This window comes from Bos indicus x Bos taurus, chromosome 4, assembly GCF_003369695.1.
Source record: "Bos indicus x Bos taurus breed Angus x Brahman F1 hybrid chromosome 4, Bos_hybrid_MaternalHap_v2.0, whole genome shotgun sequence".
Lineage (NCBI taxonomy): Eukaryota > Metazoa > Chordata > Mammalia > Artiodactyla > Bovidae > Bos > Bos indicus x Bos taurus.
Window position 1 is genome coordinate 39679550 of NC_040079.1, and position 22833 is coordinate 39702382.

A 22833-nucleotide genomic window follows, 5' to 3' on the forward strand; every position below is an offset into this window, starting at 1 on the left:
TTGGATAGCATCACCGACTCAACGGACATGGGTTTAGGTGGACTCCAGGAGTTGGTGATGGACAGGGAGGCCTGGTGTGCTGCGGTTCATGGGGTTTCAAAGAGTTGGATACGACTGAGTGACTGAACTGAACTGAACTGATATAACTAAATAGGCCCAAAAATATAGATACTGATATTGAGGATAATAATGATACTAAAGAAATAAATATATATTTAAAAATTTGCTTTAAATATTCATTCCACATGCTTTTTATAGAGAAAAGTGAAAGACTGAGCTTTTCTCTATAAAAGAATTTCTCTATTTCTCAAGAATAAAATAAAAATCTCCTGTAAGTCTATCATTCTTAGCATTATTTTATATGCCCTTATTTTATAGATAGATAGTTTTAAAAAGCAGAAGAATGTGAATATCCTGTTTTACAACTGAATTTTTTTTTCCAGTTGATATGTGACCTTGTCCATAAAAGTGTTTAGCACAGTTTTAATTTTTTTAGATTTTAAGTTTCCTCCTCAATATACATTCTCACTTCACCTTCAGTGTCTGGTTTGGAGTGTGGACTGAGGTTGGAGTGTTTCCTTCCACTTCTTGAGTCCTGAGATTGGGTGGAAAGAGCCACTTACCCTTAATTGGTTTAAATCTGTCTGTGTTTCTACCTTCAGCCACATGATCAGTATAATAATGGGAATGAAACAATTTGGGCCGATAAGCAATAATGGATACCAAGACAAGCAGATATCAAAAGGGCTTTGCTTTCTTTGGATGGGGAGTAAAGTGGTGAAGCATGAAGCTCCCTCAGTCATTCTGTGACCATAGCGGGAAAGCCCTGACCTGCTGGAGAAAGGCTTCCTCCTATGGGCTTTATGGGACGGGCAACAGCGGCTTTTCGTCTGTTCTAAAGAGGCATCCCAGGAAAGAGTGGACCAGAGAGGCCTTGTATGGAAGAGTTCCGGTTATCGTGGGAAGGGCTTTGGCTCTGGAGCCAGCCGCACAGGCATAGTCACACTTATTGGCAGTTTTACTTAGCAAAGTGCTGTCTACCTATAAGAGGGGGAAGACAGTACCCACAAGTTGCAAGAATTCCACAAGTGCATTCCAAAGCAAGAGTGTTGTGAGATGCGGGTGTTGTGAGACAACCAGACAGCAAGAATAAAGAGGAGTCAGGGGGACAGAGAGAAAGTGAGGGATACAGGGGACAGAAAGAGGAGTCAGAGTTTGGGGATATTGTTAAAATGCAGATTCTAATTCCAGGGGTCTCAGATGAGGCCTGCGTTTTGGCCTTCCTAGCCCCTACCTCCTGGTGATGTTGATCTGCTGGTTTGTGGGCCACTTGGATAGCTAGGTTTTAGGTCACAAATGAAGCTGGATCTCATCACCCTTACTTTCACTGCCTAGAAGCCCTCCCTACGACCCATGACATGGCACTCCTGGATGTGTTCAGTATTCTCTGTGCTCTGCTTGCTCACAGCATAGAGAACAAAGCTGATGCATGATAGACCAAGGAGATGTCCCGTCACCTCTGCTTATCCTTTGTAGCTTCATTGGAAACTCCCTTGCCACTGGAGCTGAGCTCCTGGATCAGAGAGCACTGGCGGAATCAGGGCCAAGGCCTGGGTGGAGGGCTTCTGGCAGGGGAGGTGGGGAGTGAAAGGCTCTTGGTGTCACCACTTCTCATCGTTATTGGATGTTCACGTCTCACTGCACAGGAAACAGCTTCATCTGCAGTTTCCCTCACGAGTTCAGGGAGATCAAATCACTCCTCAGTAGAAGGCAGGTAAGAAGGGGACTTGTTTCCCATTGGCAAGAATTTCACCTGTGGCCCGAATCCAATCGCAGGATTCCGCACATTTGAGATGCAATTGAAGAGCAACAGATTTGGAGTCAGAAGAGCTAAATTTGGAAAAATGACCTGTTCATGTCCTTGAACTAGCAACCTAGCCTTCCTGAGACCAGAGTTTTCATCTATAAAAAAGAGATTATCAAATAGCACAAGCTTTCTAACAACCTCACTATGAAGAAGAAGTGAAAAAAATATAAGGGAGAACTTAGAAAAACAAAACATTATGAAATTATAAAGGATTATAGAAACAAGGGTTCTAAGGCAGCTTAGCTACCCAATTGCTGGACTATAGAATTATGTCCTGGACTCTAAAATCCTATTAGGTGGGACCTAAGTAAACCCAAGGAAGGACAAAGCAGAGAGAAAGATGCATAAGCGCTCATCTGTCCTGTGCCTACATCTTTCACATGGTGTAGTCACTCCTGCTGCCAAGGTTGGTTTGCTAGTCAGGGACAGCCAAGGCCGGACTCCAAATGGTATGAGTATGCATTTAGCTTAAAGGTAAAGACATCTACCTGCTTTAACAAGGCACATTCGAATAAGAGAATGGAGTCCTATTTCCTCCATATCATTGATACTAAAATGAAAACAGCCCCTCCTCCCAAATCCAATGTAAGGAGGGAAAAGAACAAAGAAAGTATTCACGGCCCAATTCTCCTGAAGAGTTACACCCACTCTGGAAACCTGCCAGCTTCCTACCATTATTCTTTTCAGCTCCTTGACTTGAATGAACAAACCCCATGCCCTTGTTTAGAAGAGATTGGTGCACAAGCCCTGTATAGGTTTCTTGATGTATTAGGAAGAAGCAGAAATAGCTCAGAAACTGTGGACCATACAGAGCAGATGAGGGAGGTGCCCAGAGGAGGGTGCAGAAGTAGGCACTGGTTGTAAATGTTCCCCATGCTTCAGTCCACCAGGTCCCTCCATCAGAAGATGTTCCTATGAAACTGAGTATCGTGAAAGTGAAGGGTACACCCAATCAGCTGGGAAAAGAAACGATGAGAAAGTCAAATAATTAGCTCTCTTTGCTCAAAGAAAGGCTCTTCCCTTTAGCCATTGGAACCTGCCAAAATGTTATCTTTTGGTGTTTCTTTCTTCAACATCCAATAAGAAAATTAACATCCTAGACACATATTGCCTTTCTCTTACCTCCTCCTCCATCACAGCACTCGGCATTCTACATTTTATTTTGTTTTCTTCAGTTTTCTCTTTTTCATCATCATAGTGAAAGTTTCATGAAAGTCTGCTTTCTTTGTTTCCTATTATATTCCCTCCACCTAGCATGGCCTGAAAATAATAGATACCCAATAAATATCCCTGAATGAATGATACCCTGGTACCAATGTCCATGAACACTGCCTTCACTTTATCGTTTTAGTCTTGTGCTTTTTCCTCATTCTTCTTGCCTCCTTCAATATTTTCTTTAGCCTGTTCAATCATCATCATCATCACCATCACAGTAAGCATCACTTACAATTGTATTTCTGTTTGTGGAAAATTTGAAGACCTGTGGCTCTCCATGGCTAAGCCTCCTGGGAATTATTTACTGGGCACAGGGAGTTGAACTTACCCTTCAAGTTGTAAATTTCCCAACCTCCTTTAGTCAGGCTGCTTCCTTTGCGACACCCACTTTTCAGGGCATGTTTCTCTCCAGGGCATTTAGGAGAAGTGACTAGGTTAGTTAGGTACAAGAAAAAGTCATAAAATCACTTTCCTGGTGATGGCATAAATCAGAAGCAAATGGTATGCTGATCTTCTAACTCCCTGAATTACATAGTGATTTCTAAGTGGCAAGAAACAAATTTCTCTAGTATAAGCAATTTCGTCACAGGCAGGAAAGTATCTTTGGAAAATGTCTGACATATAGTAAACACTGCACATTTTTGGAATGAATGTGTGGATGAAATCCTCTGCCTGCTTCTTTTTTCCCTCCTATGTTGGTGGCTCGAACATGTGGATTTGTGGTAGAGTTAACTACATGTCCATACTTTTTTTCTCCAAAGCCCAGCTGTCCCCATATAGCCTCTGTCTTCCTGTACATAAAGCATTCCTTGTGCATCTGGAGACTCAAAAAAAGGACCCCGCCGGTCTGCACATGAAATTTGCAGTGCTACATGGCTGCACCTGTGGGCTGTGTGATCTGGAATATATTTGCGTTTCCCGGTCACACTTGGAGCAGTGAGATTTGACCTTTAGAAAGCAGTGGTTTGTTGAGAGCCTGTCCTTCGTTCTTTTTAAATCATGTACACATTGCAAGAGTCAGACACCTCTGCCTACTGAAAGCTGAAGGAATGTGCCTTGAAGCCAAGTCTAGACAGAATTCCAAGGCAGGGGAGTCAGTGGACAAGGAAATCACCACAGGGTCCATGCCAACTTTCTGTCCTGAAACTTTATACCATTTTTGTATTTCTGGATTTGAGCCAAAAGGGAGGCCTCTGGTGCCAAGAATGACCATAACAAGTGGGTTGGGGTTTCCACTGGAGGTTAATTTAAATGTTCTACCTTCCCCCAGCTCCTCTTTTAAAGTGCGTTATGTTTCCTGAGGCAACCCCAAGATTTTCCAGGCCTCTGGTTTGCTGAGGGAAGGAGCAAAGGGAGGCTAAGCGATGCTCCATCATTTCTTAGTTTACAGCCACCTGTAATCAATCATCAGATGAATGGGGATTTACAAAAACAATTGAATTAGGAAAAGACTAATCCCAACTGTCAGGGCGATGAGTAAACTACAAACCAAAGTGAAGGAGACAAGCGCAATCTTTCCGCCTTTCTCAGTGCAGATGCCCGATTCAGCGGAACCACTCACGGCTGAGCCAGCCTGAGCCGCAAGGCTGGTACCCCACTAAAATCTGGCACTCCTAACCCTCATGTGGTTCAGAGCCTTTATCTTAGATTGCCCATCTCCACCCATTTCAAAATCCATGTCCTCAAGGCAACGTTCTCCCAGTGTCTGACTCTTGTTATTTACTCTCTCCCACTTTTCCCCTCAGCCCACACATCCGACCAGCCCTGCTGATTGGACTTAACTGTTCATTCACACCAACCTTCACTGCTAAAGCCCTGGTCCAGTCCTGCTCTCACCATCTCTTACCTGGCCCATCACATGGTCTTGTGCTCATCCGCTTATGACCATGTGCTCAACCCCAGCCCCACTCAACCCCATTCTCCATGTTGCACTGTGGATCTACCATGTGCATCTGGCCTTGCCCTTTTCAGCCTAACTTTCTAATTTTTGATCACACCAGAGAGTATATGGTTTATTGACTCTGCTGGATCATGATCTGCCTTGATCCTTGCTTTGTCCACTTCCTGAACATCCCTAACTTGCATCACCATCATTTACTTCTCAATGGTTACACAAGGTTGCATGTTCTAGAAGTCTACCCACAGGCATCACCTTGGGCCAAATATCCTTTCTCACTCTGCTCATAACTTCCCGTGTAATTTTGAAATTGTTTGATGACATCTCCTCCTTACACTCTCAGCTCCTAGACAGTAGGATGGTACCTACAATGCCTGGCCCAATATCTAAAATACAGCAGGTCCTCGAGAATTCTTTATTGGGCTCAAATGATCATCCTCACTTTCTGCTCAGGCCCATTTTCTTGGCACTGATCCCATGACTTATTTTATTTCCTGCCCTGGCAAGGGTGCAGGCTGTCTTCTGGTGATACTGTCACTGGTGTTTGGTGTGTGACCCCTTCAATTCTGACTCCGAGGGGACTTCTAGTTGCCCTGAGATCCAGCCCTGACCTCACAGTTGCCTTTCTGCAGTTCTAAGAAAGATTTTCATTGAGGAATTAATTCCCAAAAGACTTTGAAACTAGGACTATTGAGCTGAGTATATAATCATCTTAAATTAAAAAATCATACCAGAATAAAGATGGAGAAATGTAGGGCTACATGGAAGAGGTCACAGCTCCATAGATTCAAAGGGCTGGGACTCTAATCTGGAAATGTTAGTAGTCCTAGTACTCACTTGGTATGAAACCTGTGGGTTTTTTATTCTTGCTTGTTTTTTTTCCCCTGTGTTATACCATTACCATTACCATTGACCGCTCAGTCATGTCCGACTCTTTGCGACCCCATGGACTGTAGCCTGCCAGGCTCCTCTGTCCATGGGATTCTCTAGACAAGAATACTGGAGTGGGTTGCCATTTCCTTCTCCAGGGGATCTTCCCAACCCAGGGATTGAACCCGGGTCTCCTGCATTGCAGGCAGATGCTTTATCCTCTGAGCCACCAGGGAAGCCCCTACAGTAGGTCCTTATTAGCTATCTGTTTTGTATATAGCAGTGTATGTCAATGCAACCTCCAAATTTATTTCTTCCCCCTTTTCCCCCTTGGTAACCATAGGTTTGTTTTCTATGTCTATGACTCTATTTCTGTTTGGGGGCATATACCTGGAAAAAGTCATAATTCAAAAATATACATGTACCGCAATATTCATTGCAACACTGTTTACAAAAGCAAGGACATGGAAGCAACCTAAATGCCCACTGACAGATGAATGGACAGAGAAGAGGTGGTACACACGCACACACATACACAAGGGAATATTAGTTAGCCACAAAAAATTAAATAATGCCATTTGCAGCAATATGGTTGGACTTAGAGATCACCATACTGAGTGAAGCAAATCAGAGGAAGAAAGACAAGTATCATATGATATCACTTATATATGGAATACAAAAAAAAAAGTACAAATGAACTTATTTACAAAATAGGAATCAGTGCTTTATTTTTCTAAATTCTGGCTGCGTATCAGCACAACCTATGGAACTTCTAAAAAACGGATACCCAGGTACAATTCCAAAGATTTAGTTCATCTGGGTAGAATCTTCTAGAAAGCCCCCTGGGTTTTTGAGCATCCACAGTTGAGATGGGATGGTTTATAGAGAGTTTCTTCCCATCAGATTCTTTAGCCAGAGCAAAACTGGTCTATTGCAGATTTCACAAAAGTTCAGGTGATCTCTCTTTAGCACAACTTCATCTGATGCTTCAACTTGAAATTTCACTATGTGAGGAATTCATTGAGAGAAAAACACTGTGAAAGGATCACATTTATGTTTTTGTAACAGTTAATTTAAGCACTGGTGGGCACTGGCACATGTAAATATAGACCCAAAGCAACTATAACACGTTATATGCATACCTCCACAGAATGCAGGGTGATAGGCTTTATTGCCTGTGACCTGCTGAAGCAACATCCCTTTAACTGGATTGCATATTTGGGGAAAGCCTGGAGACTGGCCTTCATTAAGTTAGGTTGGAAGACATCTTCAAGGGTGAGGGGGCTGTCTGAAAGACACAGGATACTCTGTCATTGCTCACAGCTCACACTTCTTTCTCCCTCTGCCCCTCCCTCCTTTCTCCTTTCTTTCTTTCTCTTTCTCCTTCTTTCTCTCTTTCTCCCTTTCTTTCTTTCATTTATGTTAAGCAAGATGAACATCATGTATATCAACCCCTGGCACTATAACTTAAACTTAAAATTTTTTTTTCCTTGTTGTTTTTCAGCTATTTCAAGTCTTCTAAATTGCAGTTACAAGTTCAGAATTCTGTGCTGCATTCCTTTGGGTCTTAGAAGAACATCCACCCTGAGAAGGAAGTAACCTAGCAGAGGTTAAGTGAAGGTGTTTGATACTCACTTGGTATTCACGTAGGAGACAGTAGATTACATGACTTAGTGCTTGCAAAGCAATTAGAATACTGCCTTGAGTCCAGTGAGCTTTAGATAAGTGTCTGTTAAACAGAAACAAAATAAATGTAGTGGAAAGCTGCTATTTTTGCTTCCCTATGTCACTCCATTTGGGTTTCATTTGGCCTTCCTTCCCCAATCAGTGAAATTCAAGTGGGACCAGAAATCCCAAAGCCTCCTTCTCCAGTCTTTCCTGCAGAGAGCAAGGCTTCCAGGAACAGGGCTGTAGTAAAACCTTTATGGGGGCCTTTTCAGCATTTTTGTTTTCAGTGACCCCTTCCTCCACAGAAAATGATAAAAATTGCAGTTTATGACTGCTTTCGTACAAGTGAAGTGAAAGTTGCTCAGTTGTGTCTGACTCTCTGTGACCCCATCAACTATACAGTCCATGGAGTTTTCCAGGCCAGAATACTGGAGTGGGTAGCCATTCCCTTCTCCAGGGGAATCTTCTCAATCCAGGGATCGAACTCAGGTCTCCCACATTGCAGGTGGATTCTTTACCAGCTGAGCCACCAGGGAAGCCATCAGGGAAGCCGTCAGGGAAGCTTTCGTATAAAGCTGGACATAATACAAGTTGTATTCATTATCATTATATTATGCTTTTCTTCTGATTAAAAAAAAAATGTAAAATACTTTTGTGGCTCCTTAAAGTATCAAGAGCCCTAAGCACTGTGCCTTGTAGATAAGTTGAACTTGTCCTCTGGTCTCATAGTAAAGGCCTTTACTTTGGCAGTTCTTTTCCTCTCTAGGACAATATGGGAGTGTTTTGTTTTTGAATTTTGGGAGAAGTCAGATTTCATGGAGAAATTATAAGTCAAAGTCAAAGCAGCTCAAATTCTTAACTATCATTATGTCTGTGTGTGCCTATGAATTTCTCATTATACTTCACACATACACACACGATTGGTCTCTGATGGAAGGAGTTTGCAATCTGGTTGATAGGTCCTTAATTTATCCACATCCCAAACATTTTCCTATGAAGATCCAGACAGTAAATGCCATTCTAGCCCTATGCTATATAATTATGGTCCTTTGACTGTAAGCAGCTACCTTAAACTCTGCTTGACTTAGGCTTTAAAAAAAACGAGTTTATTGGAAAGTTACTGGAGAACTCTCAGAATTAAGGAAAAACTTCATATCATTTTTCTTAAAGATGTTATGCTATGTGGTGTTTCAAAAGCCAGGGTGAGCAAACTGGGCTAAAATGTGAAAGGATGCCATTGGATGGATTTGAGAAGGGAAGTGGTGAAAGTGCTCTGAGTTACATTTTCATGCACGCCTGCAGCTGCTGTGCGGCCAGTGGATTGTAGACGTGTGGTGTGAGATTAGGAAAGTTTAGGAGACACATTTTGGTGGCCACATAAGGAATGATGGGGTTGTGCAATCATCAGTGGGAAATGACCATGCAGAGAGCTAAGCATGGAGGCAGAGCAGATTTTCAAGACTGAGAAAGGAGAAGAGGTATCCAAATTCCTCCTAGAGGTTCCTATGCTTTTGACATGACAAACTGGTCAACAGTTATGCTACCTACCAATAAAAAAGACCAAAAAACAGATTAAAACAACAACAACAACTGGACAAGAACCATGTTTGAGAATGGTATCAAAATTATTGTGGTGGCAATTTGAGGTACCAGTATATTCCCATATGGGAGTGACAAGTCAAGAGGAGGTATCTGAATCTGGAGTTTCAGGAGAAGTCCAGGGAGGTCTCTTTTCAACTTTTATGCAGATGATATTTAAGGTGATGGATCTGAATGAATTTTCTAAGTTAAAGATATAGATAGTAGTAGGCCAAGAAGGCACTCTCAGGTGAGCCCATTCACATGTAAAGTTTCCTCAAGAGAGGCGGGTAGAGGGAAAGTTGAAACAAGATAGCAGGCTTGGTGTCCCAGCAACTCAGGGAAAATGCATCAAACCTGTAGAGAAGTAAAGCCAGGAGAGAGCAAGGCCGCCCACAGCCTCATTTGGGTGACCTTAACCAAGGCAGACTGAAGAGTATGGTGGAAATAGAGATCTTACTAGAATGAGTTGTTTCTTTCTTCATTCTACCTAGAACAATGGGGAGCAGAGAATGGGTGTTAACTGGAGGGGTGTTTGTATGCTGATGGCAGTGATCCAGGACAAAGGGAAATTGTGACGATTTAGCAAGACTGGAACCAAGTCTTTGAAGAGACTAGAGGGCAGGAGATTCAAATGTGTTATCCAAACAATTAACATTTAATGGGAAAGGGAACTTCACCCTTATCAGAGACAGAGGGTGGAGGATAGGTAGGTCAGCAGATACAGTTGGGAAGGGATGAAAAAGCTCCTGGCTAATTGTTTTCTCAATAAAGAGGCAAGCTCATCAACCAAGGGTGGGCGTGATCATGATGTCAATGTATGAGGGATAGGAAGGAGTTGTTTGGGCAAATCTAAAAGTGAACATGAAAAAGAAATACATGTAGGGTGGCCTGGCATTACTGAGTGTCCATCTGATTTATCAACGTGAAATATATGAGATTAGTCATGTTGCTGGAGTTTTGTCCAGCAATGTTTAGTTGCACTGAGAGTAGCTGTGGCTGCTATTATTAATAATAGTACTAGTTAATATATATTGAGTGCTTAATATGTGTCAGACACTTTTAAAAACACTTTACAAGTGCTTCCTTTATGATGTGTGTACTTTTACTATAGGCACAGAGAGGTTAAGTAAATTGTTCAAAGTCACACAGCAAGTAGGGGCTGGAGTCCATTACAGAGCCAAGGAATTAGACTCAAAAGACCACATAATTCACACATCATGAAGTTGTTACTAGGAAAAACAAGGCATGGTGTATAAAGCATCCAGCACAGTCCCCTGCCCATAGGAAAAACAGCATTTAGAGAATATGATCTATTCCATAGAATTTTGGTAGGTTTAAAAAAGCTGAAACATGTGAATTCTGAGCCTAGCACCTGAAGTATATAAATGCTGGTGCCCATCTGCTCCGCCCCCTCCCACCCCGGCTAATCGGACTCTAAATTCTGTCATTTGATTGCTGAGACTGTGTCTCCATAGGAGATCACCAGGTGGCGCCACCAAAGAACAAGTCTTTGACTTACCTTCAGATGCAGGTGGGCCCAGATGCACCTTGATAACAAAAGAAGTGTTGTTGTAAGTAAGGGAATAGATAGAGAGAGGGATGGAGTTGCATATATTTGGGCCAGCAAATAAAACAGAGTGTGTGTATCCACAGAGACTGTTATGGGATAGACAGGCAACAGGGCCAATGCAAATTTCTTGGGCTTGCAAGCTAAATAATGAGACAGAAATCTTGCCTATTCTTTCAAAGCCAAGCTACACTCCAAAACTGTTTAATCCACAGGTCAGACAAAATTTCAAACAGTGGCATGGATGTGTCCTTATTTCCTTCACGTGCCGCCAGCACAGGTAACTGACCTGCAGAGTTGTAACTCAGAAGTCCTGCACCCCCGCCCCCACCTTCAGTCCTGCCCAGCCTCTCATTTGATAGCCATCTCTGGAGCTGCCAATTCCATCCAAGGTCAACAAATGAAAACATCTAGTGTTCCAAGGAGTGTTGCCTCATCAGGAGATTATTCTGGGCATCTTCCTTTGTGCAGTACCTGCATTCCAGTCATTTCTCTCTGAATGGCGACAGCCAGCCACAGAAACAGCCCTGCATGCTTTTCTTATCTCTGTTTGCCTCCAAACAGTGATGTAATGAGATTAAAATCTCTGCCTGTTTACTGTATCATCACCAATAGCTCAATGACTCTATGATGTTCTGGAAAAGGTATACATACAATTAAAATATAAGTAGAAAAAAAATTTTTTTAAACCCCAAAACTCCCACCTTGCCACATTATCATGGTCTGTGGGTACATTTTCCAAGTTCACCCTCCCCCCAGCCCTGGCCATCTTCATGCCTTTCTATTGTTTCCTGGATCACCCCACTAGGGCCATATGTATCTGCTTGTAGCCAGTGCAACTGAACTCCCCAAACACAGATTCCCATGAAAACTGAACAAAAGAGGAGGGAGAGGCAGAGCATGTTAAATGTCTCATTAGGCCTTCTGTCTGATTCTCATTAGATTCGCTGACTGCTTCTCATTAGGCCCATTGCCTCAACTTCTTTCAGGCTCTGAATATGTAGGCCAGTGCTTATTGTCATGGTTGGTCGAGAAGATCCATTTCATTTATTCATAAATTGAATGTGGCTTCTGAAAAGTCCCAGACAATGTCTTTTGGCAAATTTAAGACAGGCTTACTGTTCTTTGCTATTTTTTTTTTTTTTCTTTTTTTTTTGAGCAATCTGAAGCAGGGTGGGCAGAAGAAATAATTTAAAAGACCCAGCACGAAAACTTCAAACCCTGCTGCAGAACTGGGGCACAGGGAGGTAATTGTTGCAGCCAAGAGGCTGGCCTGATGTGCAGACATCAGTAACGGGTGACATCATGGGCAAAGTCACAAATACCACTAGGTTCAGAAAGTAACCATTGCGGATATAACGAGATGCCCAGCGGACAGGCCGTGGAAGAGGGTAGCTGTCAGAGCACATCAGTGAGCTGCAAGTTCATCTTCCCTGCCCTCTGGGGATGTTTGCCCATTGTATTGAATTAAGAGCCAGATAATAACACAGAAAGTCACCACGCAGTTGAGTATTTCACAAGTTATGTGTGTAGTGCATTGCCCTTGTGAAAAGAAATCACTTGCATCTCAATGCGCTTCTGAGTATAAATCAAGTGCTTGATCTTGAAACTGAGCAGGACCCAGTAGGGGCTCCTGGACTTGGGGAACCTTTCTGCTTAGCCTCCATGACCTTCCCTGAGTTCCAAAAGGAGGATTAGAACAGTTGCTAATCCAGGAAGGGAAGATCAAGCAGCGTCCTGGGAGGAGTAGCAAAGAAACAATAGTACAGCCCAGGGGCAGGGTCCTGGTTCCACCTCAAGGATTACTCATACAAAACCTTTAAGCCCTTTTACAGAATTAAAAACCCAACAAATGGGACTTCCCCAGTGGCACAGTGGTTAAGAATCCGCCTGCCAAGGCAGGCGATATGGGTTCAATTCCTGGTCCAGGAAGATTCCACATGCTGCGGAGTAAAAATCAAACAAATGGAAGATGTCAGCATTCTCCACACCAGAGAAGAACTCCTGAGGCCAGACTAAAGGAACTAGAGAAGCTCATTAGGAAGATTACAGAAGGTGAGATTAAAGGAGGGCAGGCCCTGCATATACTCTAGTCTTATCAGCAACCCCACCTTGAACCTTGCCATAAAATTCCTCCCCAGACTCCACTGGGTTGGGACACAGAGTTTTTGGGAGTGGGAGACCACTGTGTCCCTCTTTGCCTGGGAAAGCAATAATAATAATTCTTTTATAAAAAATAATATTAACTAATAATAAAATAGAGTTAATATTATTGGAGTTCCCTGGTGGCTCAGATGGTAAAGAATCTGCCTGCAATTCAAGAGACCCGGGTTCAATCCCTGGGTCTGGAAGATTCCCTGGAGGAGGAAATGGCAACCCACTCCAGTATTCTTGCCTGGAAAAATTCCACTGACAGAGGAGCCTGGAATTCTACAGTCCATGGAGCCGCAGAGTCTGACACGAATGAGTGACTTTCACTTCACTTCAATAATAAAATGAATAATAATTCGTTTCTACTTCACCCAAAACTCTGTCTCCAAGATTCGATTTGGCAACAGGGTACGGAGGCTGAGCTATCTTCCACTGGAAAGAAAGCTCCAAGATATGGCAGGCTGGGAATAGGACTTACACATGACAAGATGTGTGTGACATCAGCAGACTTGGCCTTGACGGTCCCATAAAACACATATCTCCAGTGGGAGAAACAGAAATTGATGAACATTTTCTCCAAAAGTGGTAAACAAATGCGTTTGTTCTCTGTGTTCTCTCTGATCTTGTTTTCTGCCTTGATGTTTGAATTTCTCATTTGGTGAGCATGATATGGTCCCAAGATGGTTTTGAGTCATCTGGCGCCTCAAATCAGAGAAATGATATTCCTAAGGAATTTTTTTTTTTCTATTGGAGTATAGTTGATTTACAATGTTGTGTTAGTTTCTGCTGTACAGCAAAGTAAATCAGTTACACGTATACATATCCACTCTTTTTTAGATTCTTTTCCCATACAGGTCATTACAGAGTATTGAGTAGAGTTCCTTGTGATATACAGTAGTTTTTTTTTTTTTTTTTTTTATCTATTTTATATACTGAAGGGTGTATATGTCAGTCCTATCTCCCAACTTATTCCTCCCACTCTATATCCCCTGGTAACTATAAGTTTATTTCTACATCTGTAACTCTATTGACTCTACTTCTTTTCAAAGTTCATTTGTACCTTTTTTTTTTTTCAGTCCAGGAATTATCTTTTATCCCCTAGACAGTCAAGTTCAAAGGAGGTAACCTTTAGAAAGTAAACACTTCCCCCTTAAGTGAATGTGTAATGTGAACGTTAGCTAGAGGCCTCTAGAGGAAAGTCAGATTGCCCAAGAGAGACATTAATGAAATTAATTATCACCCTAAAACTGGACACCTTTTCCCTGCCCCATACCTCCATGTAGAGGGTAGAGCAGAGGGCAGAGAAGAGGTGCCTCTGTATGAAACCTTCTCCCGGTCAGGAAGTGAAGTGGGTATTCCCTAAGGAGGGAGGCGGGCGATGACTCAGTGAGGAGGCAGCGGGTGTGGTTCCTTCCAGACAAGCTCCAGCTGCTCCATAAGCCGGAAAGACATGGTCACTTCTCCTTTGTGGGTTTTGCCCGAATTTGCAATGTCCCATTTTTGAGATAAAACTGGAATCCTGTTTTTATCCTATGCCATATGAAGAATTTCCATCTCAGGACATGGCCATATCAATGAAGTTACATAGTTTTAAGGTTATTTATTGCTTTTGTATCAAAGTATGTGGTCAGTTGTAGAGGACCTACATGGAGTTTAGAGAATAGAAATTTCTGCTATGAAAGGGCATGGTCATTCCAAAGATGCTTCTTTGAAAGTTTTTTTTTTTTCTTTTTTCCTCCTCCTCCAACATTGACTTCTAAACGAGTATCAGCATCCTCAATGAGCCGCTCTCATCTTGCTGTAAGCACTCTTGCTTTGGAGGATTTGACTTCTGAGCATTTTAGGGAATCTGTATCCCAGACTGCTCATTCACAACATTCCCAAACAAAAAATTTTTTTTCTCTCAACTGGCTCAATGTTTCATGAAGTCCTTCTAAGATGGCAGGTCTCTGTGCATTAATGTCTGAAAGAGAGATTCTTATTGGTATCATGATTGTGGGGATGACATAAAAATTTTGGCTGCAAAGCTCTTTAGCAAAAATCCCAGTTCAGAGACAGGCTAGAACAATGGGCTGAAAATGATCTTGGCCTTTCAAAGTGCTTTATCCTATCCAAAGTTCCAGTGTGAGAACTTGATCTCCCAGAAAGTATTTCTTTTATTGCCAACCACAGAGAATCACTGACAAAACTAATTAAAGAATTTGAACCTCATTCTGTCTTTCGTTAGCTGACCCTCAACCAGGGGCTGGACTCGAAACAAAGATGCTCTGAACCAACAAGATACAGAATGTGAGGCTCTCACCGGGGTAAAGAGGGCTGCACGCTCTCATTCTCTGCTTAGAAAGAGCTACTTGAGCGCGAAATACTCTTTCCACCCTGCCCACTTTTTTTTACAATGGAAAATGCATTGGGTTGCCATTAGAAACAATAAAGTTTGAAGTTCCTAAAAGTCATTCACTTATTGGACTGGACTTTCCACCGTTTTCTTGAATTCCAGGAGCCAGGTCAAGGCAGTGAGTTCTCATGGAAAATTAAGCACTTTTGCAAAGGTACTTAAAGAAATATGCCTGTTTCAGGTTTCAGATTCTCAAGGGGATGATGGTAGGTCTTTGATTCTAGGCTTAAGTCAATGAAATAGACTTCCAGATATGAATGGACTTAGACTGATGCTGAAGCTGAAACTCCAATACTTTGGCCACCTCATGCGAAGAGTTGACTCATTGGAAAAGACCCTGATGCTGGGAGGGATGGGAGGCAGGAGGAGAAGGGGACGACAGAGGATGAGATGGCTGGATGGCATCACCGACTCGATGGACATGAGTTTGAGTGAACTCCGGGAGTCGGTGATGGTAAGGGAGGCCTGGAGTGCTGTGATTCATGGGATTGCAAAGAGTCGGACACGACTGAGAGACTGAACTGAACTGACTGATGTACAATCTGACCAGCCTACTGAAAATCTCCTGCTTCCAAATTTCTGGTCTTATCCTGGGTATTTACGTTTCTTCCTCTTTAATTTTTTTTCCCCCCTAGATTTTAAGATTTCGTAGTTTGGCAGTCATAGGAATGATCACATGGAATGGCATTTATTGATTATCTTGGCTGTTTGAAGAATGACTATTTTAAGATTGTGGAATGATTTCTGAAAGTTACATAGTCATCCACTGGAGTGAAGGGATCCATTCTAACATGAATCTTTATTAATTTGTTAGACTGTTGCCATAAATTTAAAGAAGAAGGGCCTTAGGAAGGCTCCTGGAAAAAAAAATTATTTTACTGATCTGGAAAAATATTAGGCTTAGAGATTCATAATTTAGGCTTAAAGAGCAGAAAAACAAATACTATTTCATTTTCAAACGTATTTACTTTTCCATTTTAACTTTGGTGACAAAAAAATAGATTTTGGTGTAAGAGCCATCACATAAAAATAAAGGCGGGGAGGCTCCTGTCTCGAGTTGTGCACTAACCAGACTTACTGTTATTCTACCGATTGGTCTGTGCAATCTGGTCTGATCACTAGAGATTGCCCTCATTGAAAAAGGGTTTTCTAAAAGTATTTTACATCAAGTGAAGGCCCCCTTAATCCAGAATAAAGCTGCGTATATACAAGAGTGACTAAATATAAACAGAGGTCAACTCAAGCATGTGCTCAGAATGGAGGCTCATGCGCTGCTTTAAGTCTGGCTGAAGCATCCTTCCTGCTATGTGCACGCCTTAGGCTGTCACCCAGGGAACCAGATGCAATGCTTTGGCATGTCATCTAATCCCTTCACTCTGGAGACCTAGCCTTCATTGCCAGATAGATTCTCTTGCAAATGACCAAATACTTGACTTTGAACTTTTAGGGAAAGATTTAATATGGGGTGATCAATGAGTGAAACTACATTATGCAATCCCAGAACTATGCAAAAAGTAAGGAAAAGAAAAGGGAAATTAACATTCTTGGATTATTTGACCAAGAGAGCATGAAAATTCCTTTCAGTAAAAACCTCTATGACAATGGGGTCTTGAAGGAACTACAACTGAAAAGCCAAAGAAAACTGAAATAGCTGTATGTATTTTTTTTTTTTAATCTCTATGTTCAATTGTGCTATGTAGAAGCCACTATTTTCTCCTCCCTTAACAAAATCTTGGGTGTATTCCATAACTTCCTGGTCACATTTGGTAATTAAAACTTAGTGTGGCTTAATTTAAACCCTTAATTGCATATCCAATTTACAGCTAGTGCTGTGACTCTGACTGTTTAGAAAGAGGATTGGGGCCAAGATCTGGCTCTGGATCAATGCTGTCCTGTTCCTCCTCTAGACCTCACTACTTGGGAGCCTGGAGGAGAGCTAGGGGACTTTAGAAGCCTTCCTTAACTGTCTACTTGCTTCTGGAAGGGAGGTACCTCTGGACTTTGTTCTGATTTTTCCTGATTCCACCTACTACTTGGTGTTTCCCCATAGGTGTTCTATGGGGATTTTTAAGTTTCCCCACCCTCCCCAATTCAGCCTCATCTGCCATTAGTTCTCTGTGCATATCCCAGACCCTGACTTGGTGGCTCCTGAAGGAATCCCCTGGCTCCAGCATCCAGCTCCTCCACTAATATCTGGCTCCCATAGGTGGAGCCAGTGAAAGGCTGGGGTCCTCTTTCACATCATTCAAGCATGGAAGAAAACTAGGTAGGCTAGAGATCGTCCTGCCCTTCCCAGATATTTCTATCATAGTCCCTCCAAGTTCTGATACTCATACCTTCAGAAATTTCTAGACTGAATGAAGGTCACAGGTTGCGTATTCCTACAAGCTTTGCCACACCTCAGGGCTAACGCATCAAGCTGTTCTAAGAACTCTGGCATTCACCCCTCTAGGGAAACATCCTAGGGAGGGTCTGACAACTTTGGGAGTTCAGAAGACCTCCAATTAAAGAATGAGATGCCAACTTCCCTTTAATGCAAGTATTCCACTCATTACAAATGATTCTTATGGAGCCCCCTCACTGTGTTTTGGAAGAGGAAACACATTCTTCTTGGCTCCTTGAGAGTAGACTGGTACCAGGGTACTGAATTTCCCACATGGCCCTGACTAAGCTCTCTTCTCTAGCAGGGGAGGGAGGGCCTGGTTGGATAGTGCTTGATGGCAGTGGGACCATCCTGCTGCTTTTCAGACACCCTAAAGGGTAGTGTCTGGTCCTCATGTATGATGACGTCTTATGGGTCTTGTCAGAATAGAAAGATACCTCTGATTCCAATAGTATTAAATATCTTGTTATACTGGCAAAATTGGACATGACTTAAAAGTGACTTTTATGAGAGGAAATGCGGTTCCAAAAAATGCAAGTTCTGTGGTAAGTGAGGGACAATTGAATGAAAGATTATATTTCATACAGCCTGTTTTCACCAGTCTTGAAATAACTTTTATATGTAGGGCTTAAAGAATGAGCTTTTTCTTCATGAACATTAGAGGAAGGAGACCGAGTTGAGCTCAGTTTCCCAGATCACAGGCAATGAGCCACAGGACAGATCAAGATTGAGTCATGGAGTATACATTGTATCACATACCACTTGTTTAGAATTCTCTTGTGAAAGTGTAAGTGAAGTCGTTCAGTTGTGTCCGACTCTTTGCGGCCTCATAGACTGTAGCCTACTAGGCTCCTCTGTCTATGGGATTTTCCAGGTAATAGTACTAGAGTGGATTGCCATTTCCTTCTCCAGGGGATCTTCCCCACCCAGGGATCGAACCCAGGTCTCCCGCATTGTAGACAGATGCTTTACCATCTGAGCCACCAGGGAAGTCGGTGAATTCAGCTACTAACTTAGAGCCTAAAGACCTCTGGGCCATCTGTGTATCCATTCTTCCTCCATCCTTCTGCCCATCCATTGGTCCATCTCAGGTGTCTTGATGCTGCTGCTGCTAAGTCGCTTCAATCGTGTCCAACTCTGTGCGACCTCAGAGATGGCAGCCCACCAGGCTCCCCATCCCTGGGATTCTCCAGGCAAGACAGTGTCTTGATAGTTATCAATTAAACTGTTATAGCACAGTGTTTAATTATGTGGTCCTAAAAAGTCAGTTGCAGCAGAATCATCTGGAGTATTAACAAGTACCCCAGATAAATCCAGTTAAAGTTTGGGAAACTAATGAGAAATTCAAGTTTGTGAAACTCTGGGCTACACTGAAAACTATGGTATTCTTACCAATGAAATCAGTGGTTAGTCTTCTTAGTGACATTCCCCAGGCCTGAATAACCTCATGAAGAACCTTCCCTTGAGACCTAGTCCAACATGTTTTATTCACATACAAATTTTAACGTGTATATCTAAATAAAGTGTGTCTGCCAGTGTTTGCTCAGTATGTGAAAGGCTTTTTTTTTTTTTTTAAGTTCAGAGAGTTCAAATCAAAAGTAAGCTGACTTCCTGTCTGATCTCCTTATAGCGCCTAATAGCAAGGACTTTTCACCTTCTGAAATTATTGTTTACTTATTTGTTTTCAGTTCATTCTCCATCTTTGCAAATTTGAAGGTAAATTCCTTGATATTAAGAATCTTGCCTGTTCGTTCACTATGATCCCAGTACCTGGATTAGAACCCAGCATATAAGAAGCCTGCAGTTAGCTTTTGTTACTGACTCAACAAGCTACATAAATATACATGAGTAAAAGTGGAAACAGTGGATGACTTTATTTTTGGGGGCTCCAAAATCACTGCAGATGGTGATTGCAGCCATGAAATTAAAAGACGCTAACTCCTTGGAAGGAAAGTTATGACCAACCTAGACAACATATTAAAAACCAGAGACATAGCTTTGTCAACAAAGGTTTATCTAGTCAAGGCTATGGTTTTTCCAGTAGTCATGTATGGATGTGAGAGTTGGACTATAAAGAAAGCTGAGCACCAAAGAATTGATGCTTTTTAACTGTGGTGTTGGAAAAGACTCTTGAGAGTCCCTTGAACTGCATGGAGATTCAACAAGTCCATCCTAAAGGAGATCAGTCCTGGGTGTTCATTGTTAGGACTGATGCTGAAGCTGAAACTCCAATACTTTGGCTGACTCATTTGAAAAGACCCTGATGCTGGGAAAGATTGAGGGCAGGAGGAGAAGGGGATGACAGAGGATGAGATGGTTGGATGGTATCACCGACTCAATGGACATGAGTTTGGGTGAACTACAGGAGTTGGTGATGGACAGGGAGGCCTGGCATGCTGCAGTTTATGGGGTCGCAGAGAGTCGGACACAACTGAGTGACTGACCTGACTGAAAACACAAATTTTGCTAAAACAATCAGAATACACTGAAGTGGACTAGGAGATCACAGAGGACTAATGAGTGGATGGGGTTAATTTTGGAAATATTTCTAGAGGTACCAACCTTGAGCTGAAATCTGAAAACACTTCTGAAAGGTGTCAAGAATGGAAAGCAGAAACTATCTCCTCATCTGTGTTCAGGCAGAGGCCTTGAGGCAGAAATTGAGAAATGGATTCTGAAAAATCAGAAGCCCAGCTTCACTGGAGCAGAGAAACCCTGGAGAGAAAGAACACGTGAGAGGGGCACTGAGGTGGGGCAGGTGGAGGGGAGTTGGAATCAATGGTCAGAAGTTTCTCTTTAGTCCAGATGGTAATAGAAGGCCACTGGAGGGCCATGTTTACACATTTTCAAAATCCAATTAGGATACCACATGTTTTTATGGTCTAATCACCCATTTTGGACCCATTAAATAAATTAGTTGAAAGAGAAAAACAAAAGGAAAAATAAAACGATGTGTCATTCATGAGCATTAGGAAATCATGGGACAAAAGTGCGAAGTTGGAGTGTTTGACCTGGAACCAAATTAATCCAAATGTGATCTTGATGACTGAGTCTCCAACTGAACCAGGTGCATGCTGATGTTTGAAAATATGAATGGATAAGAAGAAGAGGAAAAAGAAAGAAAGATGGTGGTTTGGGGGTGAAAAATAGGCATCTCTCTCTCTTTGGATGGTTTAGACATCCCCCAGCTGAGGGTGGAAGGTTGGGCTCAGCTGATTTCTCATGCTCCATTCCAAGCTCTAGAATCTAACTGTTCTGTAAGAGCACTGGTTGAGATGCAGGAGGAGGAAGCAGCTGTTGGGGAGGAATTCCCTCTGGAGATTAAGGAAAGCCAGCCGTCCAGATGGGCTCAGACAGAGAGAGAAGAATAGAGAGAAAGCAGCCTCGGGAAGAGCCTAGGACTGTGGTACCTACTGTCCATCCTTTCTTCTGCCTTCACCACAAATTAGAACCTACAAAAAACAGTGTGTAATGACCCAGCAAGAGTGGGAAGACAGAGAGAAGGCTGTTTTCTTGAGACAGTTACCATCCTCGTTTTCCTGTGCTAAGACAACTTTATGGTTTAGAACCCCATGACTCAAAGTGTGGTTCCCCCGTGGGGGCTGCCACAACCCCCAGGGTCTTGTGAGAAATACAGAGACTTAGACCTCACCCTGGGGTTACTAAAGAAGAATCTGCACTTTCACAATCTTCCCCATGTGATTCATAAGCATGTTAAAGTTTGAAAAGCACTGTGTTAGAGGATCTGGAGCAAACTAGATAAGATAAAATGAGAGGTGAGGAAAGTGAGTGAATTGTAACCCCGTGGGACAGGAAGCAGAGTAAGTGGTCCCACCCCCCAGTCACAGTTAAACTTGGACAGGTTACGGGAACTGCTCCAGACCCACCCACATATATCCAACCACGGAGACTCAGACTCACAGACGTACACTTGTGTACACAAATGCAAGTCGCTGGGAATTGCATCGGTGGGAGAATTTCTGCTCTTTCCAACCTCAGATCAGCTAGTTTTGTTCTTTACAACGTGACTTCAGAGCTACTGTCTCTTCCCTGCATTACACCCAGTTCCTTTCATCAATTATGTTTTATGTTCTTTCCCTGTTTTCCTTCATACTTCACTCTGGTCTCTTTCTTGAGTGCAGCCCCAGGTCAACCAATAACCGGCGAGGCCAAATCAAGACAGTTAGAACCGTAGTTATTTGCCATTCAGCTGGAAAAATAATGATTCCCCAGCTTCTCAAGTGTGGAAATTTCCCGGAACCAGCCTCTTTCCAGGGCCTAGGGACCCTCCTGCATTAGCTCCAGTGAACTTTCCCTCACTCGTAAGTGTTTACTTACACTCCTCTTGAGGGTCCAGACTTGCTGAGCTCACACTCCACCGTGTTTCTTCCCATCACCTCAAAAGTTCCTTATTACCTTTCTGTGTTGTTTTTTAGTCTCTGTAAAGGGGAGGGCATTAGCCTGACTTAGGGCAGCGGTTTGACCCTGTTCCATGACTCTGTGGCCCTGGTCAAGCTCTTCAGTCTTCAGGAGCTGCGAATTCCTTACCTGTAGAATGGGAATAATAATATATGCACAGCTGCTATTATTATTTGAAATTTATCATTATCAAAGAGGCAGTGTAACCTAACGTTCTCAGCATGGCACCTGCATGTAGCAAGTACTTAAAAAATGATAAATGACATCAATCCAGGGACTTTGATGATAAATTCATTAGATAATCATGACTTGTAAGAAGCATGAGTCTATCCAAATGCCTCATTTACATTGTGATTACTTCAATTCTCTCTAGGCAGGGTTATGCTAAGATTTATACAGGTTTTAGGTAAGAAGATTGTCTATTCAATTACACTAATCTTATACCCAGAGAAATTAAAATAAAAATGAAATAAGGCAAAAGTATTAAAAATCAGGAAATGTATCCTGATCAAGCTATAGGTGTACTTTTGGACTCTCAGGATCTATGACAAAAATTCTAAATAAAAGGCAAAAAAACTTGACCTTGTTTAAGTATTTCCACATTCAGAAAGCTTCTACATATCTGTGTGAATTACGTGGCTGCCAGCACACTAAGGCCATCTGCAAGCTACCATCGGTAGTCCAAGTAAAGAATGTCTGATAACATCTTATACTGGGATTTTTTTTTTTTTAACTAAAAAGTCACTTCTGTGATTGCAGAAAGTTTTGTCCCACGCAATTGACTGTGCTGTTTTAGAACAATGATAAACACAAATGGCAT